This window comes from Pinus tabuliformis, chromosome 3_1 (assembly GCF_031772625.1).
Source record: "Pinus tabuliformis cultivar Carrire ecotype Pingquan chromosome 3_1, CPIR1, whole genome shotgun sequence".
NCBI classification, from domain to species: Eukaryota; Viridiplantae; Streptophyta; class Pinopsida; order Pinales; family Pinaceae; genus Pinus; species Pinus tabuliformis.
The window spans coordinates 237,001,960-237,027,501 of NC_142301.1; positions in this window are offsets into that span (position 1 = coordinate 237,001,960).

Here is a 25,542-nt window from a genome sequence, read left to right on the forward strand (position 1 = left end):
ACTGTCACTCCATTAATACATTTCATCATTAATCTCAACAATATGTAGTGCAATTTGAAAGATTACCTTCCAGTTTGTCCTCCTCCCAGTCCCAACCAGTATATTTTACCGCAGTCTAGTCGTCTAGACTTTTACCACTGTCCAGTTGTCCAGTCTTGGTTGGGCGATATGGTACTCAGTCGTCGAGTCTTGGTGGGGGATATGGTACTCTAGTAGCTTTTCAATTTGGTTTTAAAAGGCTGTATTACTGTCTCACATTCACACTTTCTCTAGTACAACTCTCACTCTCTTGTTCTCCCCATCACAATCGTCTCCTCTAGCAGTCTCTAAATTGTAGCCACCCTTCATAGCATAGTCTTGTCAACACAACTCAATTCTTTTCTTTTATGGCAGGTTTTGCATTTCAATGGCACCACACTTACGGGTTTCTAGTCGCAGGGGCGGTTCCTTGAGGCCTTCCTCCTCAAGCCATAGAAGACTATTGGGATGGGAATCTATAGCTTACGTTTTTGATGCAACACCTTTGGTACTTCGAAAAGAAATTCTTTAGCCAAAGGCAAAGGAATTTGGTTATCGAGCTTATTTCTCAAATACAAAGATCTATTTTTTTTTCTATTACTCACCATAGGCAAATGGAAACCTTACTCAGTATGGTGATAAGAGATAAATAGATTTACAATTATAAACCTTTTGCAAGAGTGATAAGAGATAATCAGATTGACAATTCTAAACTCTTTGAAGGAGTGATAAGAGATAAACATATTGATAGTTATAAACTCTTTGGAGGACAAGAAGACATTAAAATTATCATTCGAGACATCATATACAACCTAAATGACATTGTAGCTAGATTGTCTACCATTGAACGCTACATTCTCTCCAATTCTAACATTGAATCCAATGAGCAACAAGAAATCCCGGAGTCATCAATGCACTAGCTCAAGCAACTCTTCAAGCAAACTCATCTCATCTGCATCCTCTCCCATGATAATTTTGGATTAAGATGTCTATAATAATTTTTTTCAAGGTAGTCATTTAGTTTACTTGTCTCCAATAATATGGAAATCTAATTTTCTTTGTAAATATGGTTTTGGACAATCTCATTTTGTTAGTTTTGTTTTGGTATCATTTTTTAGATTACAGTTCCTCTATCAAGGAAGGTATATGGGTATTAGGAGATTGTTAAGTGTGAAGCCAAATTCACGGAAGATTCTAGATTAGATCTTTCTAGATCTCTAGGATTCTAGATCTTTCTACACCGCCATTAGTTTCTAGAATCACATGTAGGATTCTAGATCCTCCTACACCACCAGTGGTTTCTAGGTCATTCCAGATCTCCATTTGAATCACATACAGGATTCTAGATCCTTCTTCCTCTATAAATTTGTAATTTCTCTGGCCAAGGAAAGCAAGTCAAGGCCCAAGCCCGTTATGTAATCCAAAGTGAATTCTGTTCTCCGGTGACTGTTTTATCTATTTCATTGTTTCTGATTGAGTAATATTGTTGTTTCTCCATTTGTCTATCTCTTAGTATGAATCCGTTGTGTTTTATGTATGCTCTAGTCTAACAACTGGTATCGGAACTAGGTTCGAATATCCACTGTGCAAGTTGCTTAGTGCCATCGCCTTGCTTTGGCAGCGTTCGTTAAAACGTTGGTTGTTACCCCTGGCGCTGTTGAAGGATCTGTCCAGGAAATAGCTGAAGAATGTTGGAATTAAAAAGCAAAGTTGTGGATCTATGTTGAAACGTGTTTCTGGAGTTTGAAAAGTGGAGATCCGTGGAGATTGGAGTTGAAACGTGGTGTTCGTAAGTTTTTTTTTACATCAAGCTTGCACGTATACGTCAAGTTTTTTTTCTAAAACCAACATATGTATGTGTGAAATGTGAAAAGGTTAAAACATTATATATGTTTTTATATTTATTATGAAACATATATAATTATATGTTGGAATTTTGAAAAGTATATTTTTAAAAGGAGCATGAATTTTGAAAAGGGTATTTTAAAAGGAGAAAAAGTAATAATTAAAGAGTTATTTTTAAGTGGAGTTTTGTGTTTTGGGGCATGAATTTGATTGAAAATGGAGATAACACTTACAGTTATGGAGAAGTTGAGTGGGGCTAATTTTTCCCTATGGAAAGAACAGATGGAGGATATACTGATTTTAAAGGATCAGTGTTTGCCGATTGAGGGCACAACAAAGAAACCCTCATCGATGACAAATGAAGAGTGGAATAAGCTAGATAGAAAGGTGATTGCAACAATCCGCCAATATTTAGCAAAGAATGTGTATTTCAATGTGTCCAGAGAAAAGACGGCTGAAGGATTATGGAAGAAGCTCCATGATCTATATGAAAAGAACACAACATCAAACAAAGTGTTCTTGACGAACAAGCTTTATAATCTCAAAATGAAGGAGGGTGCTTCAGTTGCTAAGTGCTTGAATGCATTTAATATTATTACTAATCAACTTACCTTTATTAAAATCATTTTAGATGATGAAATTAGAGCTATTTTGCTAATGTGCTCTATGCCAAACAACTGGGAAAATTTAATTGTAGCTATGAGCACTTCAACAACTACAAGGACCCTAAAGTTTGATGATGTCATCAACAGTTTAATGAATGAGGAGCTGCGACACAAGTCAATTGCGTAAAACCAGGGAGGATAGGCTCTAGCTCTAGCTGATCATGGTAGGAGAATGGATCGAGGCTGGCAAGGGCAATCAAGATCGAGAGGCAGATCAAAATCAAGGAGAGGAAGGATCATCTGCTTTCATTGTGGCAAACTCGGGCACATGAAGAAAGAATGTCAATTTTGGAAGAAAGGACAAAAGGATCAAAGACCGTCTAGTACAAATCACAAGTCATCCAACACAAGTGAAGGCGAGACTACTGTTGTAGTCAAACATGGTGATGTGTTGTTTACTATTTTAGTAGAGGATGCATGTGTATATACATCTAGCAGTAGCTTTGATTGGATCCTTGACTCTGGGGCATCTCACCATGTAACCCCATGCAAAGATAGTTTTGTTTCATATAATCCTAGTGATTATGGTAGAGTGCATTTGGGGAAAAATCATTTTTGCAGCCTTGTTGGAGTGGGAGATGTCTAGGTCAAGATGAAAGATGGACAAGATATATTGTTAAAACAGGTCAGGCATGTACCATAAATGTGCATGAGTTTAATCTATATGGGATGACTGGATGATGAAGGCTATTCGACAAGCTTTGGAAAAGGAGGCTGGAAAATTAGCAAAGGTGCATTGGTCGTGGCCAAAGGACCCAAGACAGAAACATTATACACATTGAAGACGCTGATAGGAAAATCAGATTTGGCTATTGTCACAAAAGAAGGAAATTCAGCAGATCTGTGGCATAAGCGTTTGGGTCACATGAGCAAGAAGGGCTTAAAAATCCTTGTTGGTAAAAGCTTATTGCCAGGTTTGAAATCCTACAATCTTGATCTTTGTGAGCATTGTATACATGGTAGACAAATAAAGGTTTCATTCCTTAGAGGTGGCCATGGCAGAAAGAAAAATGTGTTAGAATTGGTACACTCAGATGTGTTTGGTCCTGTTAACATAAAATCATTAGGAGGAGCATCATATTTTGTAACATTTATAGATGATGCATCCAGGAAAGTTTGGTCATATCCTATGAAAAATAAAAGTGAAGTGTTTGGAATATTTCAAAAATTCCATGTTGTTGTTGAAAGAGAGACTAACAAATTGCTAAAGTGTTCAAGAACAGATAATGGTGGAGAATATTGCTCAAATGCATTTAAGGAATACTGTAACAGGTTTGGCATAAAGCATGAGAAGACTGTGCCTGGTACTCCTCAACAAAATGGTGTTGCAGAAAGGATGAATCGCACCATTATGGAAAAAGTGCGAAGTATGTTGTCCAATTTCGGTTTGGAGAACAATTTTTGGGCTGAAGTAGTCAAGACCGCTTGCTACCTCATAAATAGATCTCAAACTACAACCTTGGATTGTGGTATCCCTGAAGAAGTTTGGACTAGTAAGAATTTGAATTATTCTCACTTGAAAATGTTTGGATGTGAAGCATTCATTCATATTCGCAAAGAAAATAGAACTAAGTTAAATGATAAATCTATGAAATGCATTTTTTTGGGATATGCAGATGAAGATCTTAGTTATCATCTATGGGATCCCGTCAAACATAAAATTATTAGAAGTAGGGATGTTATATTTAATGAGTCAGAAATGTTTAAGAGGATTGTAGGTGAGTTGGAAGTTAAGAAGGTTACTGATAAGTTTGAAGAATAGCAGGAAAACATACCACCAATACAAGAAAATGAACAACAAATTCAGGAGCATGAAGAACAACAAGTGGAAAATAATGACCAACAAGAAGAAGGAATCTTGTAGGAACCTCTACAGGAGATTCAACCTGATAATGCACCACCACAATTGGTTCGTAGATCTTCTAGGCCTCGTAAGACTTCACAAAGGTATCCTCCTTCAAACTATATTTTGTTGACTAATGAAGGTGAACCTAATTGTTTACAAGAAGCTTGTAAAGTTGAGCATGATAAAGAATTGAAGAAAGAAATGGAAGAAGAAATGAACTCTTTGCAGGAAAATAAAACTTGGGAGTTGGTAAACCTACCAAAAGGTAGAAAGGCTCTACAAAACAAATGGGTGTACAGGATTAAGCATGAAGGTGATGAAAAGAAGGAGAGTTATAAAGCAAGACTGTTGGTGAAACGTTTTGCCCAAAAAGAAGGTACTGAATTCATTGAAATTTTTTCACTTGTTGTTAAAATGTCATCCATTAGAGTCATTCTTGGTCTAGTTGCTGCTTTAGACCTAGAATGTGAATAGTTAGATGTAAAAATTACTTTCCTTCATGGTGAATTGGAGGAAGAAATTTATATGGAGCAGCCAGAAGGCTTCATAGAAAAATGCAAAGAAAGCCTTGTTTGTAGGTTGAAGAAGAGTCTCTATGGGTTGAAACAGGCACCTCGACAATGGTACAAGAAATTTGATTCATTCATGTTGGAACATGGTTTTCAGAGGTTGGAAGCTGACTGTTGTGTCTATATCAAGAGGTATGATCAAGGAAAGTATATCATATTATTGTTATATATGGATGACATGTTGATTGTTGAGCATGATAAGAATAAGATCAATAGGTTGAAGAAATATTTGGGTAGCAAATTTGCAATGAAGGATTTGGGACCAACACAATAGATATTGGGCATGCGGATTATGCGTGACAGGAAAAACAAAAGGTTGTGGCTATCACAAGAAAAATATATCAAGAAGGTGCTTGACAGGTTTAATATGAAGGATGCCAAGCCAGTTGGTACACCCCTTGCAGCCCACTTCAAGCTAAGTACTGAATTATGTCCTAGTAATGACAAAGAGAAAGAAGAGATGAGCAGAATTCCTTATGCTTCAGCAGTTGGCAGCTTAATGTATGCCATGGTATTCACACGACCAGACATTGCATATTCATTGGGAGTAGCGAGTAGGTTCCTTACCAATCCAAACAAACAACATTGGCAAGCAATAAAATGGATTTTAAGGTATCTCAAGGGTACTAGTCATTATTGTTTATTTTTTGGTCATGATGAGACTATGCTTCAAGGATTTACAGATGCATATATGGCTGGAGATATGGATACCAGAAGGTCCACTACAACTTATTTGTATACATTTGCAAGTGCAACAGTATCTTGGGTGTCAAGGTTACAATTCTCTACAACAAAAGCAGAGTACATAGTTGCAATAGAAGCTTGTAAAGAGATGTTGTGGATGCAGTGATTCCTAGGAGAGATAGGAATAAAGCAAGACAAGTGTGTGTTATATTGTGATAGTCAGAGTGCCATTCACTTGGCGAAAAACCCAGCATTTCATTCAAAAACCAGGCACATTGACTTAAGGTACCATTGGATCCGGTATGGTGTTGGAGGAAGAACGGTTATCCTTGGAAAAAATCCATACAGATAGAAATCTTGCTGATATGCTTACTAAGATTCTACCACGAAATAAACATGAGTTATGTAGAGGCATGGCAGACTCGGCGTGACTTGATCACTCTTATTTGGCTTCAAGTGGGAGAATGTTAAGTGTGAAGCCAAATTCAGGGAGGATTCTAGATTAGATCTTTCTAGATCTCCAATTTGTCTAGCCAAGGAAAGCAAGCCAAGGCGCAAGCCCGTTATGTAATACAAAGTGATTTCTGTCTCCATTGATTGTTTTATCTATTTTGCTGATTGAGTAATCTTGTTATTTCTCCATTTGTCTGTCTCTGAGTATAAATGCGTTGTGTGTTATGTATGCTCTGGTCTAACAGAGATCATAGTTTTTTGAATGGCTACTCTTCGAGAGTAAGCCTTAAGCCTTAGACTGTTATCTATCCTTTTCGTACATAAGTGCAGGAATTAATTAAAAGAAAGACTTATTGTCCGCTGAATGCAATTTCTAATGGTAAGGGTTGATCAGTTATAAAAGTGTTTTTGGATATCAGTAGAAACTCATGATGAATTTACGAGAAAGAAAAGAGCGATAGGAAATATGTTAAAGATCCACACGTAATTTGGTCATTCGAGAATGATAGCATGGTTATTGTGGTGCCTACTAAGCATTATGTTTTAGTTTGTCTTTCGTTTTGAAAAGGAATCTAGTAACCCCTGGTTTTTCAATATGTCATTTGTCAAATGAAGGAAACAAAAAAATGCATGCGTTAATTGGAAGTCGAGTCAGTCAAAACATAAAAGGAGTTGTTTATAATGCGACTTTTTGAGATTCCGGTGACGGAATCCGGCGGAAGAAATTGAGATGAAATCATGATTTGTTGCAGTTAAAATGGTTTTTTAACTGCATATTCGGATTCAGCACCCTGAAAAACCCCTGGGACGCTTTCATTGTGCAGAAACTAGTTATCAAACTTCGATTTCAATAAATTACTGCCGGATTTTCACCGGAAAAAATCGCCGGAAAGACTTTCAAAAAGTCGCGTTAAAGACTACGGCAACATAAAATAGTGCCTACGTTATTGAAAAGCAAATAATGTTAGAGGATTGATTGCACAGTCTTCTAGACATAAACTAATCACCACGTTATTCAAATCAGATTTAGTCGATATTCAAACTCAAATTGATTAATTGCAACAGTATTCAAAGCAGATCTGATCGATATTCAAACTCAAACTGATTAATTGCTACGGTATTCAAAGCAGATCTGATCGATATTCAAACCCGTTGATATCACAGCCTTCAACAACGGGAAATAGTTTGAAAATGATTGCCCAAGAAGCTTCTGGTTTGCTTGTTTCGATCGGTGAAGAGTTGAATACCGTGTCGATGGAGAAAGCGTGGAATAAACGGAAAGAAAAAGATGAGGCAGCCAACCTGAAACGGCGTACGAATATCGAGACGAAGGTAAAATATTTTATAAATGTAATTACGTTATCCTGAGGATAAGATATTCTAAGGTCGTTCAGTAATGAGACTTGAAACCATTACAATGACGTGTGGGAATTGAATTTAAATAGGAAGAGATAACCTTCCTTCCGTGGCATGCTTAAAAATAAATTTCATTAATATTATTAGATGTAGCTAATTCTTGACTTTTGGATGGTTTATACATTAAGGGTTTTTTTAATTTCTAGAGTGTGTCTTTAAATATGATAGATGTGATAATCTACAATGAGATGTTTGGGATCACTTAAAAGGTAAAATATATTTATTTTCATGCGAAGTGTTTGTAAGATTTTGGTGATGTGAATGATATTGTATTATAGTTAAAAAAGGAAAAGTTACTCTATCAATAGTGTTAGGTGTTGTTTCATTTAAACTTTTTATAAGGGAGTTTTGCACTTAAATTTTAATTTATAAATTAAAGAGAATAATATGATTTTCATGAAGGCATGGAACTTTTAACTTAAATTTCATATGAATTTTTTAACACTATGGAAACTATTCTATTCCAAACATTCTTTCAAAGGATGAAATATTTTTCTTAAGAAAATGTAGAGTTTGGGTTTAAGTAGGTCTCATATAGGAAAGCTAGTACATTCAATTCCACCAAGTATAAATTTTTAAAATCAAAGTGTCTATCCTCATTTATCACATTCATAAGTTCTTCAATTTAACAATAAAGCAAGGTTTCCCTATGCATTGGAAGCAAAGGCTTATTGTACCTATTTTTAAAAGTGAGGATAAAAGCATTCCCTATTATTATAAGGCATTTATGATTAGCCCCATTTTTGTGAACCTCTCTAGAATCATTTTGAAAAAGAAGATTAGCCTACGGCTATAAAGCCACAAGAAAAGAACTAAATGACAAGTCAAATTAAGGAAATATCATTCAAATTTGGACCACCTTGTTACTAATTAGATCATTACAATAGAGTGCAACAATATTAAAACCAATATTTTGTGTTGTTTCATGATCATTTGCAGATCAATTTTCTTTTTTATCCACAGTGAGACAATGCTCAACAAATGAGAAAATCCAAGAGGCTGAGAATTTCAAAGTGACATCAAGATATGTTTGAAATTTTTGTGAAAGATTTGGAAAGGAAAAAATAGTTTTGGTGTATGGGGGAGTAATCTGGTTGCAAATGACAATTTGATGAATCCAACAACATAGCTTTCTTATGAAAAATTGATGAATCCAACAACAGATCTTGCTGATGACAATTTGATGAATCCGGCAACAGAGGTTGCTGATGACAATTTGATAAATCTAACAACAGAGCTTGTTGATGACAATTTGATGAATCTTACAACAAAGCTTGTTGCTGACAATTTTGTAAATCCAACAATAGAGCTTGTTGATGACAATTTGGTGAATCCAACAACAAAGCTCGGTGACGACAATTTGGTGAATCCAACAACAAAGCTCGGTGACGACAATTTGTTGAATCCAACAACAGATCTTATTCATGACAATTTGGTGAATCTAGCAACAAAGCTTGTTGGTGACAATTTGATTAATCCAACAACATATTTCGTTGATGACAACGAAGACGATTAGAGCAGTCAATGCTATGGTGAATCTGATCTGAATTGGATCATTATACTTTTTGTCATCCATCTCGATGCATTTGGAGTGGGAACACTGGAGGAATCAGCTCACGGGACTGTTTTTACCGGCAGGACCCTGTTTGGCAAAATCGGGTCTGAAAGCTTTTAGGAGTGCTTTGAGGTATCAAATGATGTTTTCTAGGGGTAAAAATTTGTTTCTTAATTCAACACTTTTCATGATATTCTACACACACAAATATTTCTAACGATGCAAGAATCGCATCAGTCGGAGTCCGTATGCAAAAGTTATGCCACTCAGAAGTTGACCTTCTTTTTTTCACACCTATAGTTTGGGAGGATGTTGTGCCAACCCCCATTATTCATGGAAAAGGGGCTATAGATGTGTTTTTGATATAAAAGACTCTAGAAAAGTCTATTTTATAACTCCAGTTAAGAGTTGATGTAGTCAAACTTAAACACTAGTAGGTTATTGGGTTGTGTTATGACGGGCCACTAGGAGGAAGAGGCATTCCATTCTTTCGAGAACATTTTGTTCCATAGTTGAGCAAAAATAGCTAGGAGAGATAGGAGGTAGAGCACACGGAGAGGATTTGTGCATTGCAGCAACCCATGGTCCACAGACATTAATTCTTTGTATCTGCAGCCATATTTCTAGACAAAGAGAGAGAGCAAAGCGGCCTCACCTTCCCATTGGGTTTTCTCCTGAAAGGGTTTCCAAGAGAGCATATCTTGTGTATTATGTGTGTGTGAGATTATTTTGTTGTTCTCTACTTTTCTACTTAATTTACTTTTACATGCATGCACTAATTACAGTTAATTTTACAGATCTAGAAGTTAAATAAAACTGTAATAATGCAGAATATCATAATTTTAATATAATATTATCAGATCCATTGTGATGAACTGTCTAGTGGAATATCCATGATAGTTTACAGATCATTTAGTATCAGAGGTAGTTTCTTTGGGTATTTTGTGGAGATTGCAAGGATCTAGATCGGAGAGGCCGAAAATCATAAAACCCTAATCATGGGTAACAAATTTGTAAATGAACCTCGTGATCTTGCAGAGGTGAGGTTTTCACAGCTAGGAAAACAAGTTGCGATTATAAACCACAATCTAAACCTCCGCATGGTGGCCCTAAGAAATAAGTTGGGGGTATTTGGCGAAGAAGGGGGTTCGAATGCAGAGAGGACAAACCAGAAGGGGGATCAGGAAATCTGGAAGATGCATATAAACATCCGAAGTAAGAACCCAAAAAAGATCAACCCATTTCAAGTGTCGTGAAGCAATCCCTATTTAAATTGGAAGCAAAAGTCGATATCAAACCATACCATGACGAGATCAATGCTCTAAAGCTGAACCACTAGTTGCAGTAATTGGAAGTTTATTTTAGTTTCCATTAGATCGAGGAAGGGTAGCTGATCTCATTCATGCAATTGAAATTGGAGGGCCATACACTAACTTGGTGGGAGAGCCACACGGAAACCCTGAGGTTGGAGGGAGAACCTCAAGTGACTAAGTGGGAGGATTTCAAAACCCTCATTAAGTCACAGTTTTATCCCATTGGGCATGTGGAAGACCAGTGGATCCCGTGGCATTACCTCAGGTAAATACCAGGTCAAAGTGTGTAGGAGTACACCACAGAATTCAGAAAAGATGGCTATAATGTTTGGTATCTCTCCAAAGAACCGATATATACTCCTCCAGTATTTGGGGGTTTGCACTGCCATCTGCATGAACAAGTGATGTTGTTCAAGCTCAAAACAGTCGACGAGGCTTATGTACAGGGACAATACCTGGAGAGCATAGGCCTGAAAAGAGCACAATCAAGTGGATCAAATAAAAAGGAGCAAGAAGACACTTTTAAGGATGGGAAGAATAAGCACAAAGGGGGAAAAGATAAAAATACAGTAGCCATAACATAGTAGTGCAAATATCCTAGCAACCACCACAACCACTGCAACATTGATGGCCATACAAAGGAGAAATATTGGAAGTTGCATCCAGAGCTAAACCCAAAGAAGAATAAGAAATATAATAAGAAGAAGAATCCCATGGCCATTGATTCAAGCAACCAAGTTGAAAGCAACTCAAACGTGGATGAGAAGATCATTTGTACATCAGTTTAGAAGGAGGTGAATCTGTGTAATGTTCAACAACAAGAAGAGAAAGAAATGAAAAAACTCTTCCATGTAAAGATACAAGTCAAGAAGATGAATATTGATGCCTCTGTTTGACTGAGGATCATAGGAAAATATCATTGCAAAAGATTTGGTCAAGAAGTTTGGGTTAGAAGTTCATGACCATCCAAACCCATATCCATTGGGATGGGTACATAAGGATGCAGAGCTGAAGGTAACAAAACCGTGCGAAATTAGATTTGCTATCAATGCTAATTTTATTGGTGAAGTAGATATGGATGTGTTTCCCCTTGATATACGTGGAGTCATGCTTGGGAGTCCATACATGTACATATGTGATGCAATATTAATTAGGAGAGATAACCAGTATCAGCTCATCAAGGATGGAAAAGCGTTCATTATCAATGCGCATAAAGAGAAGTCAAAAATTTCACTCGTAAGTGCCAACCAGGCCAAGAAATTGATCAGTTCCAACAAGAAGTATGTTTTATTATTTTTAAGAGAAATTTAGTCTGTAGAGGAGTCAATAAGAGGCAAGGCATCCCTAGACGGGTGTACTAAGAAACAAAAACAACAATTGGAGGAGTTGTTACAGGCATACAAGGACGTGTTCCGAGATCCTAAAGGGCTACTCACAAAGAGAGAAGTGGAGCATGAGATCAAGCTATTTCCATGCCAAATATTGGGCTGTATAGGTAGTCTGCTATAGAAGCAGGTGAGGTGAAGGAATAGTTGCAACAACTACTAGAAGAGGGTGTCATTCAACTGAGTACATCACCATGTGGGTCACCCATCATCATTGTGTCAAAGAAGGATGGGCCTTGGCTGATGTGTATAGATTACAGGGCATTGAATAAAATCACGCTCAAGTATAGCTACCTTCTACCCAGGGTAGACAATCTGCTAGATAAGTTGTAGCAAGCAAAGTGTTTCACCAAGCTAGACTTGAAGTCTAGATATCACTATGTTTGATACAAAGAAGAAGATACATGGAAGACCACCTTCAAAACTAGGCAAGGTTTGTATGAGTGGTTATTTAAGCCATTTGGCCTATGGTTCATTATATATTGGTATATAATGAACCTGGCAGGAGCATGTTTCACATTTGACGTGGGTGTTGGAAACATTAAACAAGCACTAGCTACTAGCAAATCTCAAGAAGTGTGAGTTTGTGCAACAATCCTTAGTGTATTTTGGATATGTGATTGGTGGAGGATAATTGAAGATAGATCCTTCCAAGATGGAGGTCACCATGAAATGGTCAGTGCCTACTAATGTTACTGAGGTTAGGAGCTTTGTTGGAGTAGTACAATACCTGAGGAAATTCATAGCCTCGTTTTCAGTGGTAGCAACATTGCTCCACGACATAATAGCAAGTGGCAAGAGATTCCAGTGGGTAAAAGGCAGCATAAGGATTTCGATGAGTTAAAGAAGAAGATCAGTGAAGCACCAGTTCTGGCATTACCAAACTTGCAACAACCCTTTGAAGTGGAGATAGATGCGAGTGGGTATGATATGGGAGTTGTCTTGATGCAAGGAGGAAGGCCCGTTTGCTACCATTCTGAAGTATTTCATGGGCAATTCTTAACTACCCTACCTATGATAAGGAGCTCTATTCCATGGTGCAATCTGTGAAGAAGTGGAAACACTATCTTATGGGAAAGAAGACAATAATCCACACAGATGACTAGTCGTTATAGTACCTATAGGCCCATAATAACCTACAACAAACTAGGCATTATAAGTGGATGAGGTTTATACATCAGTTTCATTTGGTGATCAAGTATAAAAAGGGAAGCACAAACAAGTTAGTCGATATGATTTCAAGGCAACCCACATCAAAGACTACAACATTGGGGACTCTTATGCACATGGATCCATTCACTTATGATGCATACAAAGAGGCATATTCAAAACATGAGGACTTCAAGGAGGTGTATAAATAGTTGCAACGTCAGAGTCATGTGCATAATGTCGACAAAACCATTGACTACCATCTCCAAGATGGGTTACTCTATAGGATGGATAAGCTTTGTGTTCCTAAAAGTGAGCATTTATAGCTGATTAGAGAGGCTCACACCTCCAAGGTGGGAGGGCACTTTGGTGTAGGGAAGAGAGTGGCTAACTTGCAGAGGTATGTGTATTGGCCCAAGATGCAAGAACAAGTAACTAGGTTCATAAGAGGATGCATGCCTTGTTTTACCAGTAAGCGTAATAAGAGGAAACAAAGTTTGTATCATATCTTACCTATCCCTACGCGTCCTGGGAAAGAATTTCCATGGACTTTGTGGGAGGTTTACCGACAATCAAGAAGGGACATGACTACCTGTTCATGGTAGTTAACAAGTTCAACAAGATTTGTATTTTGCTGCCCTATAAAAAGACCATCAACAGACAAGAAGCAACAAACTTGTTCTTTGGATAGGTCTGGCTACACTTTGGGATACCAAGGAGCATCATTTCAAAGAGGGATACAAGATTTCTCAGTGCATTCTAGACTACATTATGGGAGAAGATGGACACGAAGTTGAAGAGATCTACAACATTCCACCCACAAACAAATGGGTAGACATAAGTAGTCAATAGGACTTTGGTGCAGCTTCTGAGGGGTTACAACAAGATGCATCTGAAGACCTGGGATGAAAATATGGTATATATACAACATTCTTATAATAGAGCAGTCCACACTTATACAGGAAAGCCCCCATTTGAAACTTATTTTGGATATTTTCCACCTTCAACTTTGGATATTGCATATGGGCAACAAGGAGCTGTGAAGGAAGACATTATAGGAGATGCTTTGAGGGTTGGAAAATTTATAGAGAAGATCAGACAGATCCATCTACCGGTACAGGAAACATTGCAGAAGTTGCAGGTGAAGTATAAGGCCAGGCATGATTAGAACAGAACAGAGAAATCATTCAAGGTAGGAGACAATGTATGGTTATAGTTGAACAAGGAGAGGTTGCACGAGCTTGGTAAGAAAAATCAAGGCTCTAAGGTATGGTCCCTTTGAGATACTAGAAATGGTGGGTGATAATGCATATCGACTCAGTTTACCACCACATATCTACATTTACTCAGCTGTAAATGTGGAGAATTTGAAACTCTATGAGCCTTCCATCCTATATTAGGAAGAGGAATAGGTCCTACCTTCTGTGGAGGATTTGGCACCAGATGCTCAGGAAGAGTTCAAGATAGAAGATACAGTTTTGCAGAAGAGGTCCAGAACTACAAGACAAGGGAAGCAAGACATTTGGCAGATTGGGTTGAAGGGACAACTTCCAGGCAAAGCTAAATGGTACACCAGAGAGAAGGTGGAGGAAAATTTTCCTCACCTCATTTAGTAAAATTTTTTGGGGACCAAAAGCCTACGAAAGTGGGGAGGTGTGATCTGAATTGGATCATTATATATTTTTTTCATCTATCTCAATGAATTTGGAGTGGAAAAAGTTGAGGAATAAGCTCACGGGACCATTTTTACTGGTGGGAACCAGTTTGGTGAATCGGGGTCTTAAACCTTCCGGGAACATTTTCAGGCTTCAAACGATGTATTTTGGGGTAAAAATTTTCCGCTAAAGAGTGGCACCTTTTCATGATATTTTACACAAAAAAAAATTCCAATGTCCCGAGAATCATTTCAATCGGAGTCCATATGCAAATGTTATGCCACTAAGAAGTTGACCTTCCTGTTTTCACACCTATAGTTTGGGAGTATGTCACTTCAGCCCCCATTCTTCATGGAAAAGAGGCTAGCCACGTTTTTGTGATTTAAAATACTCTAAAAGAGCCTATTTTGTAACTCTAGTTAAGAGTTGATGTAGTCAAACTTAACCACTAGTAGGCTATCGGGTTATGTTATAACCGTGCCACTAGGAGGAAGAGGCATTCCATTCTTTTGAGAGAATTTTGTTCCATAGTTGAGAAAATATAGCTAGGAGAGATAGGAGCTAGAGCACACATAGAGGATTTGTGCACTATAGCAGTCCATGGGCCATAAACATTACTTCTTTGTATATGCATCCATATTTCCAGAAAGAGAAAGAGAACGAAGCAACCTCACCTTCCAGTTGGGTTTTCTCTCGAAAGTGTTTACGAGAGAGCATATCTTGTGTATTATGTGTGTGTGAGTTTATTTTTTCATTCTCTACTTTTCTGATTGATTTACTTTTACATGCATGCACTAATTACAATTAATTTTATAGATCTAGAAATTAAATAAAACTATAATAGTGTAGAATCTTAAATTTTTAATATAATATTATTAGGTCCATTCTAACAAACTGTCTGGTGGAATATCCATGATAGTTTACATATTAGAATCCAACAATAAATATTTTTGATGTAAATTTTGGTGAGGAATTGTTGGCCAATGATGAATGGTTGCAGATGACACAACAAAAACATGATATTGACATGATGTTATTCAATAAGAGAATCCCACTTGGGTCTGAAAATCAAGTGGAATACAACCTGTCTATAGCAGCACAAGTTAGTAAATAAATGGAAGAGACAGAGATAGATACATAGATAGAGGCAGAGGTAGAGGCAAATAAGGAAGCATGCAAAGAGAAAATAAAGATAGAAGCAGAGACAAAGAAGGAAGTAGAAGAGGAGAAAGCTTTCATTGTAGAGCAGAAGGAACAGAACCAATGTGGTTCTATAGATGTTTTTAAACTTACAATTGATTTCCAATGTGGAGGTAAACAAGATGATTATGAAGAAGAGTTAAATTCCCTTGAAGCATGGCTTACAACACCATGTCTAGATGAGCTATGTGTAGAGTTTGTAACAATGAACCCTGAAGACAACTTGGGTGATGAAAACATTAATGAAATTTTAGGTATTAGAGTCCTGAAGAGATGAATTTTTATTATAAACTTATATTGCAGCAGATTGATGATGAAAAGCGCACTACAAGTGTTGAAATATGGCAACAGTCCACATAGAAGCCGATTTTTGAAGAAATCCAAGACATGCTTAGACAACCTATAATAATGGAAGACTTGCACCAACAAATGAAGAAAATGAGGTTTGAAAGCTATAAAAATAAGTAAAAGTTAAAACAATTTAGAGACTATAGGATCTGGAATAAAAGAAAAAGAAAAGGAAATCTAGTTGAAGTTAAATTGTTTAAATTGTAAGCCTAGTTAAGAGTCAAACGAGCAAGCATATCTTAGTTTAAATTTTTTTGTGGTTGAAATTAAGGGGGGTTGTTGGAGAATCTAATTTCAACCAACTGTCAGTTGTCACCATTTTCCATCCAAGTGTCGCAGTCTATTTTAGTTTAGTCTACTTTTGTTGAGTTCAGTTGAGTCCCACTACAGTGATTTATTACTAATGCCTCCAATGTAACCTTATTTAACTAATTCATAATATTGAGAAGAGAAATCCTCTGCTCCACATTATTTTCATTCTTTGTCAACATAGCCATGGAAATGGAACTACGAAAGGACAAAGTATGAAATAAATTTGGAGCTCTTAGGTTAGGCTGGCTCAACCTAGAGACTCCCTTCACTGCAAAATTGATTCATTCAGCCAAAACATTCGTACATATACAAAAAGGTAATTAGTTGAGAAGTTTGAAAAACTTCTTGTTAAATAGGATCTAAACCCTAAATAAAACACCATAGCCTTAATGTAACCCAACCAATAGCTAATAATAAAATAATCTAGAAAATTCTACATTCCTCCATTAATTATGAGTCTCCCACTTAATGGAGAAATGCGTTTTCTACCACACCTAGCATAGCTCTAAATGACACATACTTTTCCTTTCCAAGAGGCTTTGTGAAGATTTCAACCATATTATCACTTGTATTACAATTAAATAAAGTAACCTCTTTAGATTTCATCTTTTCTCTGAGAAAATGAAATTGATTGTGAATATGTTCTGATATTGCATGGTACACAAGATTATTTCCCAATTTGACAGATCTTTGATTGTCACAATTGATGATTATAGGAATTTTATATTCTTCTCCAATATCTTTGAGAATTCGTTGTAACCAAATTGCTTCACATGTAGCACCACATAAAGCCTTATATTCAACTTCAGTTGATGATAAAGAAACAATTGGTTGTTTCTTGCTACTACATGACATGATCCTGAATCCAATGTTAAATATATATCTCGAAGTTGATCTTTGTCATCAGGATTCCTGACACAATTAGAATCAGTGTAACCCACTAAATCAACATCAAAAGTATTAGTATATTTAATACCATAACCAATAGACCCCTTAAGATACCAGAGTACCCCCTCAGCTACTTTCTAATGGCTTTCAAGGGGCTTGGCCAAGAACTAACTCAACATGCTTACTAGATATGCAATATGTTGAAAATAGAAATAAGAAATGTTAAAAATTGCATCAAGAAATTATAGTTTAATTTGTCCTTGAATTAAATTAGGAATTAAATTGTAATTTTATTCTCATAGTAGTTTGTAGTAGTTAACTAAGTTAATTTGACTTAGTTGGATCATTAAATTTTAGTTGGAAGTCTATCTAGATTCATGTAGAGTGATTCCTAAATTTTAGGGGCCCAGGTTGTGTTCTTTTGAGTTGTAATTAATTAACTCAATCAAACTGAGTCAAAGTTAGTTAAACTAGTTCAAATAGTTGGAGGAACTAGTAGGATGTCTAGTAGTGGGGATCAATGTCGGTGCAACTTCACTGCTCCACGAGTTAACTAAAGATTCACTCATAAATAACTCATGCATGTCAATTTAGAGGAAGCCCCAATTGAGATTAGAGTCTAGGGACAGTGTACTATAAGTTGTATGATTTTCTGAATTGTACATACGGTTCATGCAATCAATAGAAGGCCTATGATGGATTGCACACTTATGGTGAGGGATTTTGCCAATTAAATAGGGGCTAATTCTCTCATGAATTGTGCAAGGAAGTAGGAGCTTGGAAGGATAGGGATTTGGATAAGTATTGGCCAAAGGCAATCAGTTAGGTAGAGGATAGAAAATACTTATGCAGCTTGAGTTGAACGTTGAGCAGAGCATACTGTACTCATCCAAGGCTTGATTGTGAAGCAGAGAGATAGATTGTACTTGTGCAGGAATTGTTTGGGGTTGAACAAGCATTTTCTTTTCTTTTCGGATCTTCTGGTTAATGTAATATAGATAGTCGTAGTTTTGACAAGTTGGTTTCCCCAGAGAAATATTGTGTTATGTGCGATTGATATTCTTCCTTTTCTGCTTATTTTATTCATTGATCAATTTTGATTTCTGCTGAAGAGTAGAGTAGATTCTTGTCTTGTGTTTTAGCATATCACATAAGTTTTTGAATCTAAACTAAAAACCTACATGGCATCGGAGTTTAAGACAGTATAGAAGAGGAGAATTCGATTTTGTTGTGCAACTGAAATCGAATTTGCAAGTTCATAATTCAGAGTTAGCAATATGTCATTCTACGGTTTGAGACTTGAGTATGCCCTAGAGGACAACATGAATTACATAGCTTGGAAGGATAGGATAGAGGCAATGCTAGAAGACAACGGGCTCAAGGAATTCATAGATCATGATATTTCGAGGCCTCCAGCATTTGATGCTAAATATCTAGCTGAATGGAGAAAGTGTGTGGAAAAGGCGAGAAGGATTATCCTAGAAGGATTTCAAGATCATATTGTCTTGAATCTCCAAGGTAAGGAAACTCCAATTGCAATGTGGAAGGCATTGACGGACCTGTTTCAAAATAGTAATTACCACAAGACGATAGCACTAAAGGACAAACTTAGAAAGATCAAGATGGAGAAGGGCGACTCTATTCTAAAGTACTTGACAAATTTCACCCAATGTCATGATGAGCTTGGAAGTGTCAGGATTAGTGTTTCCAAAGATGATTTGATGAGTCTTTCACTTCTAGGACTTCTCAAGGGTTGGCACAACTACCAGGAATCATTTAATGGGATGGATAAGCTACCAAAGTGGGAGCGATTGTGGTTGGACTTGGTACAAGAAGAGTTTCAAAGGAACACCACAGATGGGACCTCTTCCAAAGAAGTGGAAGAGGACTTTGCATTAGTCAGCAAAGAAAGGATAGCCAAGGGAAATAAGTCCCAAGATGAGGAGGGTGACAAGAAGAAGGACTTGTTGAACATCAGGGTTTCACTGTCACGAGTACAGGCACTATGCAACAAATTTCCCACAGAAGACGCAAGCAAGAAGGAGCCTGCAGTAGCAGCAACACATGAAGCTCTAGATTCACAATTTGAACTTGATTTCACTCTCATTGCATGAATGGCCAACACTGTAATGGGAATCATGTGGTATCTCTATAATGGTGCAGAACATAGAGTTTGGAGATGATGGGAGGTATAGTTAGGGAAAATTTTAAGGATGGAAATTTATTTTAAAGTTTAAAACCTTGGCAAATAACACTAGTCTATAATATGCAAACTATAAAATGGTTTTTCGTATATTTGTAAAAATATTCAAATTTCTAATGATTTTATATATAGTCTCTATATAATTTTGGAAATTTTCAAGTTAAAATAATTTTATATAGTAAAAATTGGGTGAATCATTTTTAGAAAAAAAAGAGAAATTGACAAATCTTTTTTTTGGGAAAACCATGGAAAATTAGCCCACCTGGGAATATTAGCCCGTAAAATTTTCTATGGGTATAGTGTGATCGACATCGATACAATTACCTTTCAGAAGGATTTTGGCTCCCCTTTCAGAATCATATATGTGATGTATGTTCTAGGGCTAAAGAAAGAATCTTATTTCCATAGTAGTATTGGAAGACCATGGCTAGAATGTGATTTTTAGCAAAGGAAAGGTTTTCCTTAGACACATCGCCATGAGATGGCTGGAACAAATTGTTGTGCGAGCCAAGAACCTATATGATATCGAGGTCAAAGATGCATGAAAATCTTTGAGGAGCAAGGAAAAGGTTATAGATATGGTTGTAGACAGGGAGAATGAATTACCTCTCAACATGCAGCCTCTAAATAAGCCTTAGAAGCAACCTCAGAAAGTTGTGGAGAAGCCACAATTGGAGAAGTAGAGAGGAGAATAAGTGGAGGAATATACTAAAGTAGAGACCTCCATTAGGGGGAAATTTTGAGCCAAATGGCAGAGTGAGCACATGCAGCCATAATTCCAGGTGAGAGGTGGGGCAATGTGAAGTAATAGTCCCAAGAGTGCATAAATTTGGGCAGGGTCCATTGAGATTTTTTGTCTCATCGATCATTTCCTCATTATGGGATCCCACAATACACAATAGTAGGATGGATCAATGGTAGTTGATGCAGCTAGATGTAAGAGTGACAGAGGAAAAGACTATCTGTAGTCAAATACTGGGGAGTGAAGAGAAAAGTTGGCAGTAGTGTAGATGGTATAGTGCAGAGTCAGAAACAACATAGAGTATTCAACAGATAGTGCAGTAGTTAGTAGCATTCAGAGACTCTGGTGACAAATGCATCATATTGATTTAGTTTGGATTCTTTTTCAGTTTCAGAAGTTGTATGATCAGGTTCTCAAAATTAGGCTAAAAAATAAAAAAAGTCAGAATCTTGTTAAACTTAGCTACAGATCGAAGAGCTCATGATTCTGATTCCAACGGTGTGAATGACACTCAAATCTGAGCTCCTATGGTGCAGAAGTTAAAGCAAGCCAAAGTTCAATTTTGACTTACTCACATGGAAGGATTGGATGACGTGGCAAGGTTTTTCAATGAATGAGGAGGCACCAAGTGGCAAGCTTCGATTGGCCCTTGCATGTCATAAATCACAATCACAGGTAGGTTGGCATTAGAAATCGACTATCGAGCAGGGCAAGTTTCGATGCGATAAGGCAGGCGGGAAGGTTTTCAAGAAACGGCCGGAGGCGTAATGCGATGGATCAAAATCACAGATTCACGAAGGGTCGGTGTTATAGAATCAGCCCCCAGTAGGTACTAGGTTGCGATGCAATATCGAACTCACAAATTGTAATGGTGCAAAGTCCGCATAGACAAAACCCTGGGTATCCACTGAGTTGCGAAATGCGATAAGTCCCTAGATGCGAGATTTTTATCGGTTCCAGTTAATACTCCCGTCGGGTCAACCACATCAGAATCACACATTGCTCGCCACGTTAACAGGACCATAAACCTGTAGAACTTCTCCAATTGTGATTTTTTATAAGACAATCAGTGTCGGCACATTATGGCTCACCACGCTACGAATTTTTCACCCAATTAACGGATTTTCAGAGCTAATTTGTAGGATCATGTTAAGTTTGGAGCAATTTATGGAACGAATAGTGGGAAAACAAGGAGAAGTCATAACTTCTTCATTTTTTCACCAAATTGGATGCAAAAGGAGGCTAGATAGTCATTTTTGAGTATTCTGGACTGACTGGAGTAGGTTTTAGAAGCATTTGAGCATTGTAAACACATATATTTTTACACTTTTGAGCATAATAGAGAGGCCCAAACCATTGGAAGCTGGACCAAGGAGACATAGCCCAGGATGGGTGAACTCCTTTATCATGTGCTTGTTGTAATGTGCTTTTGATGATGTTCTATATATGTTTATGTTGTTGTTCAGTTTCTACTTTATGTTAAATTGCTCATAAAATTAGCATAAAAACTCTTCATTTTACTTGCAAAAATTGATGAATCCTTAAGCACAATGAAAGAATTTTGTTTATAATCTAAGGAAGATCTTCGCACTACAAACTAATATTCTAAATCAGATCAATTTGCTATGACAGTTGTAGGTTTGGTTTGTGAAAGAAGGATTTAATTTTTTGCAAGTTTATGCCATGCTTACAAGGTTAAAACTCAAAAAAGGTGAAGGAAAGCTGGTTGGAAGGCCTGAAGCTAGGTAATGTGGAAGGAGAGCAAGGTTGCCACAATCTCCAACACCAGTTCAGCCTCAAGTTGCAGTTAATACTCTAGAGATCATGTCTCATGAAGGAGAACCTACAAACATGACATGAGATGAGAAGACCTTCAGAAGGGCTTTCTTTGATGTGGAAGAGATGGTGAAGGTCCTCTATGAAGAGAGGAATAGCAGGTTGCAAGGAGAAAGTTCCAAAATTTCCAACAAAGAAGGCTCTTCAAGAGGAGGTAATGGAAAAGGAGGTAATGGGAATGGACACAAAGCTCCACCCTCTCCACCATCTTCTTCATCTTCTTCTTCACAAGCATCTCCATACTCTTCCACTAATAAAACCCTTACTCATACTCATATTAATTCTTTTGAAGATGTTGGACTCGCCAACATGTAAGGGGATATCCCTGATAAGAAGTCCCAATTAGATCTCAGATCATTTGGTGTAGGAGTCCCAGTAGTAGATCGTAAAGTAATGCCTTGACCACGATGTCGTACAGTGGCAAGTAAGATAACTCTGTTAGTAGCAAGGGTGTGACTATTGCAGTGAGTCAAGGAAGATGTATGAGAGGTTCTAACACAGGTGGGTTGAGTTGAGGGTGAAGGTGAGTTCTAGGTTGAAAGTGATCAGTCCCAAATCAGCTAGGAACACTCAACGCACAGGACATACATAGCTTTTGACGAAGCAGTCCACTTAGATGCGATAGTCACAACATACAATGCAGGATAACATGTACAAAACTCACGGATCAGTCCGAAGGAGTGTAATGGTTGTTACAGCAAGGTTCATTTGAAAGGTTTGTCTGATGTCCAACAGAGTAGTCAACACAGACGGGACAACATCAACAGCATATACAACACATTTCCATTAATAGATCATGCATTACAACAAATGAATAAGTTGAGATGCAAAATATAGGTTAAAGCAACATGAATTACAAGTGTTAAAGATCAGTCTTGTTAGCCTCCTGCTGCAGCAGGTTAATCATCTTTCATGATCGACAGTTTTACATGCCAAATATGTCGTGCTATGCATGCTACAATGCTCCATATTTGCTACAGATGGCCAAAAAGTACCCATAAAAGTAGGCTGGTCTAAGGGCCACTGCTGTGTTCCAATTTTGATTAGGCAATCCATTTTCAGTTTGAGGCAGTTTTTTCAGTTGGAGGTACTCAGGCTGGAGTTTACTAACATCTCTCTTTTTCTCATCACCCTTATTATATAACTCCCTATTAGTTTTTCCCTTCCCCTATTAAAATCATGTATATAAATCCCCCTATGTAAATATCCCATCCCTGGCACTATAGCCATAATTTTACTAAGTCAGGGAAATCACAGTCCATCTGGGACTGTTTTTAGCCCATCCGAGTCATTGAGGAACTAGTTTGCCATCTGGTCAGCTAGTAACCTCTCCCTTAACCCCAAAACCCCCCCAAAAAAAAACCCACATTACGCCCCTAACCCAAATTTCCTGCGCATAAATATTAAACCGCACCTGTATCTAACCCCGTAAACCCATTTTTTCCTAAGTCCTTACCCATCCGCCGCGCATATTAAATTCAAAATATTCTTGAGAATATTCCCACCCGTTAACCCCCTATCCCGTCTCGTCCGCCGCCAGCCGTCCGATCCACAGCCCCGCAGATCTACGGCTGGCGGGCATCCTTATCCCCACGCGCCCGGCCTTTCACGTCCAGGAGTTCGGCGGTTTTGCCGCCGTACTCCCGCCACGCATCAAGCGCTAGGCTGTGGCGGAGCCCCTCCCTTCGAAACTGCCATCCCCCATAAGCAGTGCGCCACATACCGCTTACCGCCCCTCTCGGTGACGTCACCAGCCCACGTCACCCCCTGCACAGTCAACAGCCCACGTCACCCCCCCTGTACAGTCACCCGATGAGTCACCCGCCTGCGTGGCCTCCTGCCACGTCACTGCCACGTGTCCCGCCACCGTACCTGCCACGTCATCGACCGTACGTGATGACGTCATGCTGATGTCATCCCGCCACGTCGCCATGCTGACGTCACCCACCATACAATGCTGACCTCATCAGCCTTTTTGGACGCAGGGGCGCGAAAATCGCACTTCGGAGCCCCGGAATCGAATTCTAAGGCAGTTTTTGATGAGCGATTTGCGCAAATCGCTCATCGCAGGATTTTTTGGGCCAAAATGGAGAATCTTCAAGGAATCTTTAAGGAATCTTCGCTCCATGCAGCCCCAGGAAGCTCGAAAAGGCGCAGAAATGATCCGTTTTCCTCACAGAGCATACCAAAATGATCAGAAGACAATTCCAGATGATACAGAGGCCGAACAACAGCCATATACTAGTGATTAGACACGCAGCATAGCAGATCAGCAGCCCAGATTTTGTCAGAGAGTATCAGTGGAAGAAAGGACGACAGAAACAATCAGTCATGATTTTTTAGGGGCTCGAGGCACCTGAACATTGATGAAGCCCCCAGAAAATCAAATCGATAAGCATCAGCCCATCCTTGCCTTCAAATCACTGTTAAGACATTTAAGGCACCAGGACAGCAAGAAAGCATAAACCCATACCCATTTATTGCAGAAAGCACTGCAGCAAGCCACCGAGGACAGCATCATTTATTCAGTTTTGACACATCGGCCCTGAGCACGGCCCGAGACATTCTTTGCATTTATTATTAGATAGGAGTAGGTCAAGTAGTCATTTTTATGACCTAATTAGGTCAAGATGTAATAAAGGAACTCTACAGAGAGTTTTGCCCTATATATACCACCCTCTGTATAGTTCTAAGGGTTGGTCAATTGATAACTTTCACTAGAGACTCGTTGTGTATACCTGAATGTTTCTGTAACCAAAGATTGCTTAAAGCTTGGAGAGCGAACTGTCTGTTGTTGATAAATGTGTTAAAGAGTTGGAGATGGAATTCCTGCGCTGCGGCCTGAAGCAATAAGTGCCTCTTATCTCTGTTTATGTGTTTACCATTATCTAAATAGCAAGAAGAAAGAATAGCCTAGAATTAGTTTAAATACTCTCTATGCTCAATTCCTGCTGTTTCTTGATGTTTTCTTCTGAATGAATTGGTTATGAACATTGAATTCCTTCTGGCTCATGTTTACCCCAGTTCACCTGTGCTGGCCAATTATCTAGGAATTCTTAACTACTCCTAGGTAGCGCCTTGTTGTTTCCTCTGCTAATCTGTTGGAGAGATTCTTAACTGCCTCTCTTTCTTTAGCATTCTTGCCATCCCTTGAACCTGAAAGTTGCTTCTACTTCAGTTATCTTGCTCCATTTTCCCCTCGCTGTTATTAAGGAAAGACACCAGCAGTTCCCCTCCTTGACTCCACGCCCAATGGTTTGAAACATCCAGACTATACTCAGCCTCTCTACCTGAAAGTGTCAGTTTTCCCACCAAAACCCAATCAAAACCCCTGTGCACCATATCTAGCCTAAAATCATCCCTTTCAACGAAGCTAAATCATAAAGAGAGAGCCCTCTCTGACTGCAGGCAGGCTAGGGCCTACAGTCCAAAGTTGGTTTGTGGTTACCTCGGCCGTATC